Source organism: Ctenocephalides felis, unplaced genomic scaffold (genome assembly GCF_003426905.1).
Source record: "Ctenocephalides felis isolate EL2017-DRISC unplaced genomic scaffold, ASM342690v1 CF-g0.4_SCAFFOLD_01492, whole genome shotgun sequence".
Lineage (NCBI taxonomy): Eukaryota > Metazoa > Arthropoda > Insecta > Siphonaptera > Pulicidae > Ctenocephalides > Ctenocephalides felis.
In genome coordinates, this window is record NW_020537646.1 from 44,829,024 (window position 1) to 44,841,283 (window position 12,260).

At 29.7% G+C, this 12,260-nt stretch overlaps 1 protein-coding gene across 1 annotated transcript in view; it reads right to left on the reverse strand.

The window, feature by feature from the left end:
- LOC113371285 (putative transcription factor SOX-15) overlaps positions 1–12,260 on the reverse strand; it is a 139,736-nt gene that overhangs the window by 40,209 nt on the left and 87,267 nt on the right. The window lies entirely within an intron of this gene.

Below are 12,260 nucleotides of genomic sequence, written 5' to 3' on the forward strand. Positions count from 1 at the left end.
TATAATATGAGCAATTCAATGTAAGAAACCAATGTTATGTAAGTAACAAAATTGCTAAGTTTCGATATAGGCGCACTATAAGCAATTTCGAATAGCTATGGACATATAATTCAAATATTACGATGCCGAGTGTGTTTATATTGGCAATATATAATTTATGAATGATGAGTGCACGCCCTAGACAAATGCTATATTTATATCGTGTCCACGTATATTATTATTAAGCATTATGAACGACTAGGAGGTCGTTAGAAAGATCGCGAGCTGCTTTGTTAGGTCGACGAACTAATTCATGAATGCACTAGCGAATTCCGAAGAAAATCGATTTGGTCGGATATATATATATATATATATATATATATATATATATAATGTAAATATAAAATGGTAAATCTATTTTACTTCAAAAGTGTCAGAGACACTAATGGCAGATCCTTACCGAACTATTCAATATGATACCTAACCAACATATTTTGAAGAGATCTTTTTAAATCCATTCAAAATTGTGAAAATTTTACACTTTTCATCTAATTATAAAATAATAATTAACGCTAGTTCTTATCGAGTTACATCCAATTTTTGAGATTACGTCGGTGAAAATAATAAAATGGCTCACATACACACACATACATTTCCATATTTAGTCTCGAATAACTTGAAACGTAAAACTAGCAAATCGGATTTTCTGGCGCACTTAAACTTTTTGAAAAGTTTCAAATGAATAGCAGAGTCATACGAATGCCCTGATTTATATACAAATTTACTTAATGGTGCATGTCATAAAAATCTTTGAAATACGAATATATATATATAGGTATATATGAGGTACGACGGGGCACAAAGGTCCAACTTAACTTTGAGCAATTTTATTATGAAATCAAAACCAATTATATCATAAAAAAACAACAGTTATCAAATGAACAATTATCTGACTATATTCAGTAAAACTCGCAGCTAGTTAATTATTGTAAATATGTGTAATTTGCTGTTTTTCAAGTCATGTGCTTCCTTTTTACCCGCAGGCTTTGTAAAATGGGACGGTCAGGGGCAACTAGGTCAAGACATTATTTTTTTTAGATGAATTTTACGAAATAATAGCTACATTATGCAACCAACGCAAAATATAAAGTTTATGGGTACATTTTTTACAGTGATAACACTGTATAAAACCTTGATCTGGTATGTTGTCAGAAATATTTACCAAAGAGTTGAAATAACTATTTATTTAGTTTCACTTGTGAAATTGCTTTTTTAACCTATTTTTTTTTTTTTTTTTTATTGTTTACATCTACAGCTCCTATCTACACCACCCACGTGTCAGTTGTAATGAAAGTTATATAAAAACCTGTTGAATCTAGTTCAAAATTAATAATACATCTCATAAAACTATTAAATAACGTATACTTAAAAAATTATATTAAGGTTTCGTAAACTAAGCAACAGTTCTCACAACCAAAAAAACTAAGAACAAAAGAAAAAAAAATATGTTAACCTTCGGACAGCCACGTCGTAAAAATCAAGGTGATGGCTGCTTATACTTCTTTTTTCTTCTACTTGCAAATATTATTGTTAAAAAAAAAATTTACTTGTTTTATAGATATCGGTAGAAAACCTTTTTACCTGGTGAACTTTAAGCCCATCTCTACCATATGTTAGGTTACAATTACTTTCTTGACAAGAGACTGAAATAATATTTATTATTGATTGATTACAATTTGTCTTATAAATAAATAAATAAATAAATATTAATATTTCAGTAATATTTTCTCTAATCTTCAGTTAATAGGTTTATTGCTGGATGTATGATTTTAACATTGAGTTTGATCCGATTGAAAAGATTTAAGTAGAGATGAGATTAATCAGATTAAGTACTAGGGTATTTTGCATGTAAAGATGCCTTATAAGGCATCTATGTCTATTATTCTCGAATTCTAGTTCGGTTCTGCTTCAATACGATCCGTTAAACACGAAATACAAACTCAATATATTTAAATGTTTCGATAGCGGCGTAACCAGAAATTATTGGTTTATTAGCACTTGCTTGTAATTGACGCTAAGTAAGTTTGTTTTGTTTAAATGTTTATTCTTTACAAGCACTCGCGTAACAAATCTTTTCATTGTGGAATAATAGTGGTTAATACGTCTTTAGTAATCCGAAGATACGCTTATATACTGGATAACACATTTTGAGTGTCTGTAAACAATCTTTACAGTTTCACTAATTACTTAGACAATTTCAATGAGAGATGAATATTTTGGGAAAAATATGTAAAATCATGTAGTACCTACAAATTATCAATACAAAAGATTTCATTAAATCTATAATATCAGTTATTGAATGCGAAACAAAGTTTCAACCGGTGAAACACTTAAATGATATTTATGATTTTCTTAGATTTATCTTATTGGTTTCTTCGTTGAGAATTCGAAAGTCGACTTCTCTAATGCACAAGTCACGAAGTAATTTGATAATCGTATTATGAATTATCATAAATTAGAATATAATTTGCATTTTATATAAATCATTTAGAGGACAGTTTATTTATAATATTATATATCTGATTGTATTTGGTCTACGTTCTTTTTATCTAACTTCATTTTTTGACCTATCTGGACGTTCATAGTAAGCATTTTTTTGAGACTATTTCATTTTACAGTCTTTAAAATAGTGATATAAAATGGTGTAATTAATTAAGCTTTATGTATATTTACCTTGAGCTTTGCCAAGATTTATACTAGCATGCTTGTAAGATAATTTTTCGTCAAGAATAATATATAGACCCAATGCGAATAATTTTATTAGTATCGAAATTTTATGAGAATGTTCAAAAAAACGTAATGTTAAAAATAAAGCTTCAAAAAAAGTCATATGCATATGAAGAGTTTTGTTAAATATGCAGCTCATATTCTCTTTATTATAACAAAGTCATTTTCATCAAATCTCTTGAATGAGATATATAATATCTCAAAACGATACATAGAATCTTTGGCACAGTTCTGTTTGTACTTCAAAACCTTTATTAAAAGACTTGCTAATTTCTGTTACTTATTGTAATGCTAACTAATTTAATTAATTTATTTATTCAACTTTAGCTTGTTATTGCTCATTTCACTTTATAGCATGCAACTGAACTTAAGCAAAATCTATCAATCCTAAATTTTACGAGTATGAATTTGAATGAAGCCAAAATTAGGAATAAAAATGATAGCTAAAATTTATTGATCCACCAACTAACTTAACTAATAGACTTAACTTTATAACAGTTTAGCACTCCACGATTTTTAGATCTGCTATAATTCAAAAAATATATATAATGTTCGTGTTTTATTTTGAATAATTTTATTCAAGTATAGCATGACATTACTAGTTAATAAAACTTGATATTGAAAATTTGGGGAAAAGTGGCTGCATCAGATGGATAAGCTGAAGCAAATATCTTATATATTCTTGCTATCATTAATCTTCTTTTAAAATAACTTAATAAAGATCAGTGACTGTCAACGAACTAATATTAAAGTTGGTAAATAAAATAAAGGTGTGGTAAGATATATCAATGATTTTTTATATTGTTAAAATTTAGATAAATACTTTCTATAGTTCATTCATCTATGCTCCGTTGATGTAGAAGTCAAACCAAAAGGTATCCTTTATTTTTATGCGTCTGCTCATTCAACAAACAATTGGATTGGTAACCATAAAAAATGCACATGACAACCATTCGTCACCAAAGCGGATACTCGAAACATATAGACGGATTAAAGTATCAAAAAAAATTTTTTAAAAAGAAGATAGATCCGTGTATTTTTGGGCGTGTCATTTGACGGCCATTGGATGGAATGACAGTGATTTTGTCGAACCGAGTGATTCGAAAACTAAATCTGAATAATTACGAATTCTGTAAGCATTCACTGAATGAAAATTTGAAGGAGACAAAAACAGACCAAAATATCTGGCTACTGATTTCAAAAGCATTCATAAGCTCTTGGGTTTTATACAAGAATTATGTTGATGAGATGATAAATGCAAAATCATTATTTATGGAAATATTTTTAATTATTAGCTATTCATGGATTTTTAGGGTTTATATTGAATTATTTGAATTTTGGTAACCAAGCTGTTATAAAAGCCTCTGAAAAAAGATCATATTTCAATTACGTTAAAAGTTTACTAATATGTACACATATTGAAAATATGCAGTTACAAGTAGTAATATCATATATCTTAATATTAATAAATTAAGATGAACAATCAGAATCACAATATTAAAATATATGCATTCTTGTTCAATGCTGTCAGTTTTACTCAGATGTAACTAATATTGAAAATTTGCCAATTTTACGATGATTAGGTATATCATATTTTCTTGCAAATTTAATTGTTTATTATTGTATCAGCATTTGTTTGGGAGAAAAATGGGTGGTTTAGAAGGATTAGCTGAAAAAAACAGAATCAACTGTTCTCTTTTTGTTTTCTGTTATTTTGTAGCAATTAGAAGTATTACATGTTCGGAATACATATACATACAATACATAAGATGTATTGAGCACTCCATTGATTGTTCCTACTATTCAAGATATGGTTTATTTGTAATATTGAAAACAATCCTACTATACTATGAGATCGCCTTCCGATAGTAGATTGCTTCTACACACATTGCTTTTTATATTTCCAAAAAAAATCGATGTTACTTTTGTAATCCCTGCTGTAATCCCGATGGATCATGTGATTTACAATTAATTACTGTAAAAATTGTATTAAAACACCAATATCTTCTTCTAGTTCTGTCTTCCATATCTTTATCAGTTTTTTTTACCAGAAAGCAATAAGATGGGAATGCTTCTGGCATTGATATTTTTATACCTTTATATGAATGTTTAATTTTCTGTGAAATTGATTTTTATATATTGATATAAATACTATTTAATATTTAAATATATGTTATATACGGACTCAAACGTCCATAGAATAATAGTCTTCCCAAATTAGAGATATATGAATTTCTTTTTGCTTTTTTTCGCCTATTTTCAGTCAATCTCTAAACATATATAAAAATGTTGAAAATAATATTATGTTAGGTATGCTAAAACTCGAAAAGGACTTAACCGATTTGGCCAATTTTGGTCTTGAAATATTCGTGGTAGTCAGAAATTGTGGGAAAAGTGAGAACTTATTACAAAACTTTGTAGAAACTTTACATTTTTGTAAAAAAGCGCGTAATTAAAAACAATGTCCGGCTCATATGTCAAATGGTTGTGACAATTTGAAATAGTTTCTTATTAGGTTTTTTTTAATATTGTTTAGTGTTATTTATTTTTTCAATTTTAAAATTTAGTCACAGTTCACAGAAGGCAACAAGTCTCAGAGAAGATATGTATTATCTTAAAAGTATAAACTGTAATTCATATTTCTATTATTATGTTAGAAATCTTTAAATCTCATTATTTAACTATTGCGAGAAAAGTATCTGCATCGTCCGATGGACATAATACAACGCAACTGGCGTTCAAACACTTCGTATTGCGTACTCTGTGTTACTTTTCTAAAACCTCGCGATGTGAGATATCTCCATTGCAAAATCCCTATTTTTATACAAGCGAAACGTACAAATACATTTCAATACCGGCGACCCGCTTTTGTTGTAAGGTAAGAGAAAAAATCGTTTTTAGATTCTATTTTATATTTGCATATTAATTAACATGGAGCGTATATAAATAAACACATAGTTACATCGCTTGAATGCTTTGTTGCCAGGGATCGACAAACTGCTAAGTAGTAGGTACTGCTTCGACTCTCATTGATATCATCAGAGATTGTTCATATTTAAAATTGTTTGTATTTCAAAATCATATGAAAATATAGCAACTGGATAATTATTTCATATTTCAAGTCCCAATAGTTTACAACCGTTTTAAGTAAACATTCAAATTCTTAATTTCTCTACTTTTTCAAATCTTCAAAGTAAACTATAGTTTTGTTCATTGAATATTCATTTAGAACACGGGAAGTTCCAACATTTCATTCGATGCACAATGCCACACTAAAAAAAGATCTTGTTAGCATTTGAATTAACTGTGGCTATTTCTACAATTCTTATTTAAATTATCGTCAAATATACGAGGGACGTTCAACAAGTACTTAGCCCTACTAAAACATTTCGATCTATTTTGCAGCATTCGAGAAAACATTTTTTTGTTGGAAAAGTTGGAGCACATTACTGGGCCAAATGCATCGAGCTTAAAGGAGATTGCATTGAAAAATAAATTGCCACTTAGCCGTGACAATGTTTATTTGTAAGTATTTATTGAATGACCCATGTAATCCATAACAACTCTACAGGCAATACTCTTAGGCAATAAATGAGTAGTTTCATAAGTAAATGCATATAAAAACAAAAATATTAAGCTTAATCTTATTTGATAATTATATTTAATACAAAAGACGGTATTAATATTAAAAATCTTCTTAAAAATTTAAATATTAATCGATTCGCTACGAGCGTCGTCTATAGACGACATCCACTCTGCTACCTGTATACCGTCGTCTATGGACGCCATTTGCATGACAATCCGTTCGTACATGTGTAGTCTATAGATAGACAACATGTTGTACGGACCTTTATCGCAAATTATTACTATGAGTTAAGCTATTGAGAGTTCTAATTTTTATTATGGTTTTTATTTTTATAGAAGTGTAATTTCTATGTACATACATTTTTATTCAGGAGGCGTCCATTAATCACGTGGGCGAGTTTTTAAGGATTTTTGGACCCGCCTTCCCTCTTGGTGATCTATGGTAATATTTAAAATTACCTCCCCTCCTTCACCAAACATCACGTGTATTTTTAGTTATGTGAAAAAAGTGCAAAATTTTTGATTTTTTTAAAATGTTTGAACTTAAAAAAAATACACGTGATATCTTACTATACCCCTCCTTCCCCCACGTGATATTTCGTGATTTTTTTTCAAACTCTCCCTTCCTCTAAAAACCTCACGTGATTAATGGACGCCCCCTGACAATGATTGAAAAATCTACTCGTATCTAATAGTGCTACTCAGCGATACGCTGTTCCGTATAGCAGCGTCACTTCTGCGGAAAACACTATCGTAGTAAAACGGTTGAAATTAGTGAAATGTTTACTAAAGTTGATTTTCGTATCTTTACTGTTAAATTCACTTTATATGCAAACCTCAGAAAGTGACATCTACTTACATTTGGATACTCACTTTCAGGTCTTCAGGATAATCATAAAAAAATTATTTGAATGAACTCAAGTCACATTGAAACTTGAATTATATATATATAATATATATATATATATATATATATATATATATATAATAAATATCTCCAGGTGAGTGCAAAGAGGTATAAGAACGTTTCTAATGGCATCTGCATATATAAATATGTATGCGCGGAGTGCGCAAGATATGGCATTGTTAATATGGGAAACGCGACCTCGCCGGGTCAGGCCTACTGCGGCGGATAGAAAAGAGATCAATTGCTTATGAACTGCGGTTATTTGCCGCCACTTGACAGTCGAACGCTGATTGCTGTTTACCACGCGGTTACAGCTATCGACGACCGACAAAAGAATCGCGTCACCCACTAGCAGCGAATGATTCATCTACTAAAGATATCTTCACACTTTGCCTTTGTAAGACATATAATGTATAGAACATTTCAGATACATATTATTGAATATGTATTAAATGCATAATGATCGACCTTGAAGCTGATGGTGGCAAGATTTTATTGCAAACATAAATGTTGTCTACATTCAAAACGTTTCACACCTACTGCTGAAAAAATGTAACTTTAACTCATGTTCATCTTGCCTATTTTTGCAGAATTTTTCACAATGAAATTTACTATTTTATATACGGATTGCCTTATGAATACGTGATCCACCAAGATTCTGCATTAGTGATTAATAAAATAGTAAACTTTATGTGGATAATGCCAAAGGATCAGTTATAATCGTCAGTTGGTGGCTATATCAGACCGAATAAAAGATGATAAATAGTTTAAAAGGTTGTATGTTTAGATACAATAATACGATGTTAAATATCAATAGATGTTGTTATAAATTTGAACCCTTTCCACTCGCGAGTTGCAGAATTAACACATATTTAGCCGCCAGAGCGGCGGCATCCGAGTCGAAACTTGTTACTTAGGTTAAGTTTTAGATATTACTGATCTTACTTAGTTGAAATTTTAGTTAATTTCAATTTACAATTTTTTTATAATTTTATATTATTTTTGATTGGTTCATTTTTGAGTACAAGCGACTGCCCATTAGATTCTTAACCAATCAAATATTGACATGTGATTTAATCGGGTTGAGAAGTTCAAGGAATCTAATTGCTCTAAAAAAGGCGTAATGATTAAGAAATTGTTTATAGACAGAATGCGTTACAATATAAGGAATTGTTTGTTACTTCAAAATAATGCAATGAAAGGTATCAAGTTTTATTATTGCTATCCTGTATGAAGAGTATTAAAATCTATCTATATAATTTTATTAGATCAGGAAGCCGTAGACGTTAACAGATTGAATTCAAATTTTAGTTACAATATAAATGAGCTATTGATTTTGCCTAACTTTAAATTCAATATTAGTATTTTGTTATCATTTTTCATAAATTAATAGTATCAACAATGACAAATTTTGAAAATTATAAATTACTAGTTTTTGTTTTGATAACATTAAAATAACTTTTATCTCTTTTTGTTCATCTTAAGAACATATAGTCGTTTGCGTGAAAAGGTGCTAAGTTGTTCATTTCTTGAATGTAATATAAAAGCATAAAATATAATATTTTACGATATACGTGCAAACGGTAAGCAAATGAGTGGGTGTGCAATGTAGTGCATTTCCTGTTATAAGAGGCTATTGAGTTCGAGTTGTTGTCGAATCTCAATTTAAAAATCTAGAACAAATTAATGCAATTAATACAGGTCTACAAAATAAAAAAGTTGTCTACTTATTGTGTGTGCGACATATATTTTCCAATTAGTTTTTCACCGTTGAACATGAATGTCTAGTCAAAATTCGGGCTCAAATGGAGAAAAATACGAAAAAGACCAATTTTCCTTTTTGTTCCTTTTCTCGTTAGATGACCTGTGCATTGGATTTCAGCATCGCTTTTTTCATCTATGTTGGGTATCTTTTTGCAGCTTTCAGCAATAATTTGCTTATTATTGGTCCTAGATAATCTGCAAACATGTTAGCTGTTATCTCAAAATATGTTTGCAAGTTATTGCTGAAATGTTCAAAAAGATACCAAACATAGATGAAAACGAGTTGCAAAATTTTGTTGCACAAGTCTTTAACGAGAAATGGGACAGAATACGTTAGAAATTATAAGATTTTAATTATCATACAGAAAAATGACTAGATTGGAAATTTTGTCGTTTTTGTATTTTTTTCCGTTTCTTTGCCGTTTGACTCTGCAATTTTGATTTCTAATTTGTGTTCAGAAGTGAAAAATACATTAGAAAACATGTGGCACACCCAATACAGACACTTTTTTATTTTGATTGTATCATATATACAATATTTATCAAAGATTGACCACAATTTTATAAAGTTTAAAATAATACCATGTCCGAATAGAGCCTTTTCATAAGAGAGAGTTTAATTTGATTTCTATATCAATTTCATTTTCTAATCTTTATCGAAAAATTTGTATCGATATAGGAGTTGATACTCTTATATTATCAAGTTCACATCAATGTTATTACGTTGGAATCGTGTTGTATAAAATGTAATGGAAGTAACTAGTAACTTAAATATAAAATCAAATATATATATCAATAAATGAAATATTATAGTATTGAAAAACTACCTCTTGTTTTGACCTTATAAATTGTACATAGATTATTTATTATATTTTTCAGACCCATTAAATATCCTATCGTTTTTTTTATCTTTTCGTATGTACCTCTTTTCAAATCGTTCGTCTAAAAGTGCATTTCACTAGTATTTTACGGCAAATTTAGCTCGTATTCTACTTATTCACGAAAGTGACATTGACAATAAATGATTTCGTTTTCCCTGATATTTGCAACAAGTAGAACGTATCTTTTCATAGCGACTTAATCATCCCATATCATTGCGAGTCAATTCTGCAAAACGTCTGTGCTGTGCACTACTGTAAGTGTTTTGCGTGCAAAGAGGTGATTTACTGGAAACGCGAAGGAGCTCGAACGTTTTGTCGCTCGGTTGACCACCATGGTAAATATATATCACATTTTATAAAATGAACATCAATTATGACATGCTCTATGGATTTCTTGAACGGACGCCTCCGACGCAAAAACAAATACCAATGATTGATGGTTTGTTCTTCACTACTTACTAAGAATATATGACTATATGTGATGAAGGCGCGAGATTTACTAGGCCATGAAGCGAATATGAAAATTGTAATCGTAAATGTTTATTATAGTCGGTACATATGTTTATGGTAATGCGTTTTTTAGTGATGTGTGAAATGGTGGTAAAATTGTTTCATCACGATGTTAAATGGCGAAAGAAAACATGTTTTCGATAAGATAAAGGAAAAAAAGATAATTATTAATTTTCGATAAGATAATTATTCTATGGATGTCGAGAATGTGCAATACATCATTCTATTTCGGGAGTAGATTTCAAATAATGTTTGCCAATACCTCGGTGAGAAAGATAAACTATGGAATTCGCACTGCCGGACTACCCGGCAGCTACTTAAGTGCAATTTTGTGAAATCTTCAGTTATATTTTCTAATTAGTCATTCATTTATTATCCTACTGGCTTCTTAATGAAATCGCGATATTCTCAGATAAATGAAAAATATTAATACAAGTTTATTAAAATAAATATACGGGAAGCATGTTTCAAAATTGCTAGCGCGATTTCAAATAATCAAGACTTTAATTAGAAGTACAACTCGTGTTGAAAAACGGCGGAAGCAAAGTTGTAGGGGAGACTGGGTAAAGTGGTGCTAAATTACGGTAGTGGCAGTCATCATAACAACTAAACTATAGTGATTTTGAGATAGGGTCTAAAAGGGAATGTATGTTTGTTCGAACAAGTTTCCATTGCATTGAGTCAACGCCCTAAGTGAACACAGTTGTGGCACTCAATTTCTATCTGTATGATTTAATTTTATGACTAATCGTTGAACACAACCGTAACCAGTGTCCACTATAAAGTGATAGGGTCAGAATATATTTTGTTTTCTATAAAATATGTAAAATATAAAAACCGTATTAGTGCCGAATTAATTTAGTATATTGATAAAACTGATAAAATGTATTTGATAAAACTGATAAAAGACTAAATAAATATAAACAAAATTAAAAACTGCTGGCTCTAGTGACTATACTTATTTGCATAATTATTTTTATTGATATAAAATTTTACATTTATATTTTAAATAAATATAACCCCATGTAGAAATTAATCTCGGTACAATATATTACTAACATTGGTTTTCTGTAGCCATGATTGCCTATATTGCACAAATATAGGCGAACGTGGGTTCTGTGATGATATCAGCCAATCGATCAGGCCAACATTAGTCAATATTGAGGCAATATTCTTTATAAATAACATTTTCCAATATTGGCCATAAATTGAAATATAAATTGAACCTGTAATTATCGTGTCAATACTAATATATTGTGTTATTGAAAATAAATTTGTACATACATGATTTTCTTTACTTCTAAAGAAGTCCACTAAAAATGGTATGTATAAAGACTTTGACTAAACATCATTTCATTAAAATCTAAACTACATCTAAAATTGTAGGAATAAATAATAAAATCAATTTTGGTACTTGCTCTCATAATAAATATAATGGAAAAGCATATAACAATATTATTCAATTAAAACGCTGTTCCTTGAATTTGATGCAATAAAAATTTTTGATTTTCGGATTTTATGCTCAGCAAGAAGTATGTTTCTCAATTCCCTCCTTTATCGATTCATGGAAAACTTGTGGTAATGAATAGATAAGATGTCGAATAAATAACAGAGATATTCCGTAAAGCTTCTTTGTATAGCCATTTAATAGCTAGATATTAAACCAATCTATTTGAAAATATGAAAATAGAAATGATTTTTCTATGACGAAGAGTAAATACGCACTTGGTGCAATCAATCTCACAACAGTGTGTCCGTGGAAAGCTCGTGCAGCGTTGCATTCTTTGTGTAATTGGTAATTAATTGCGTTATCTCAAGGCGACATTGTTGCAAAATTTTTGAATCGC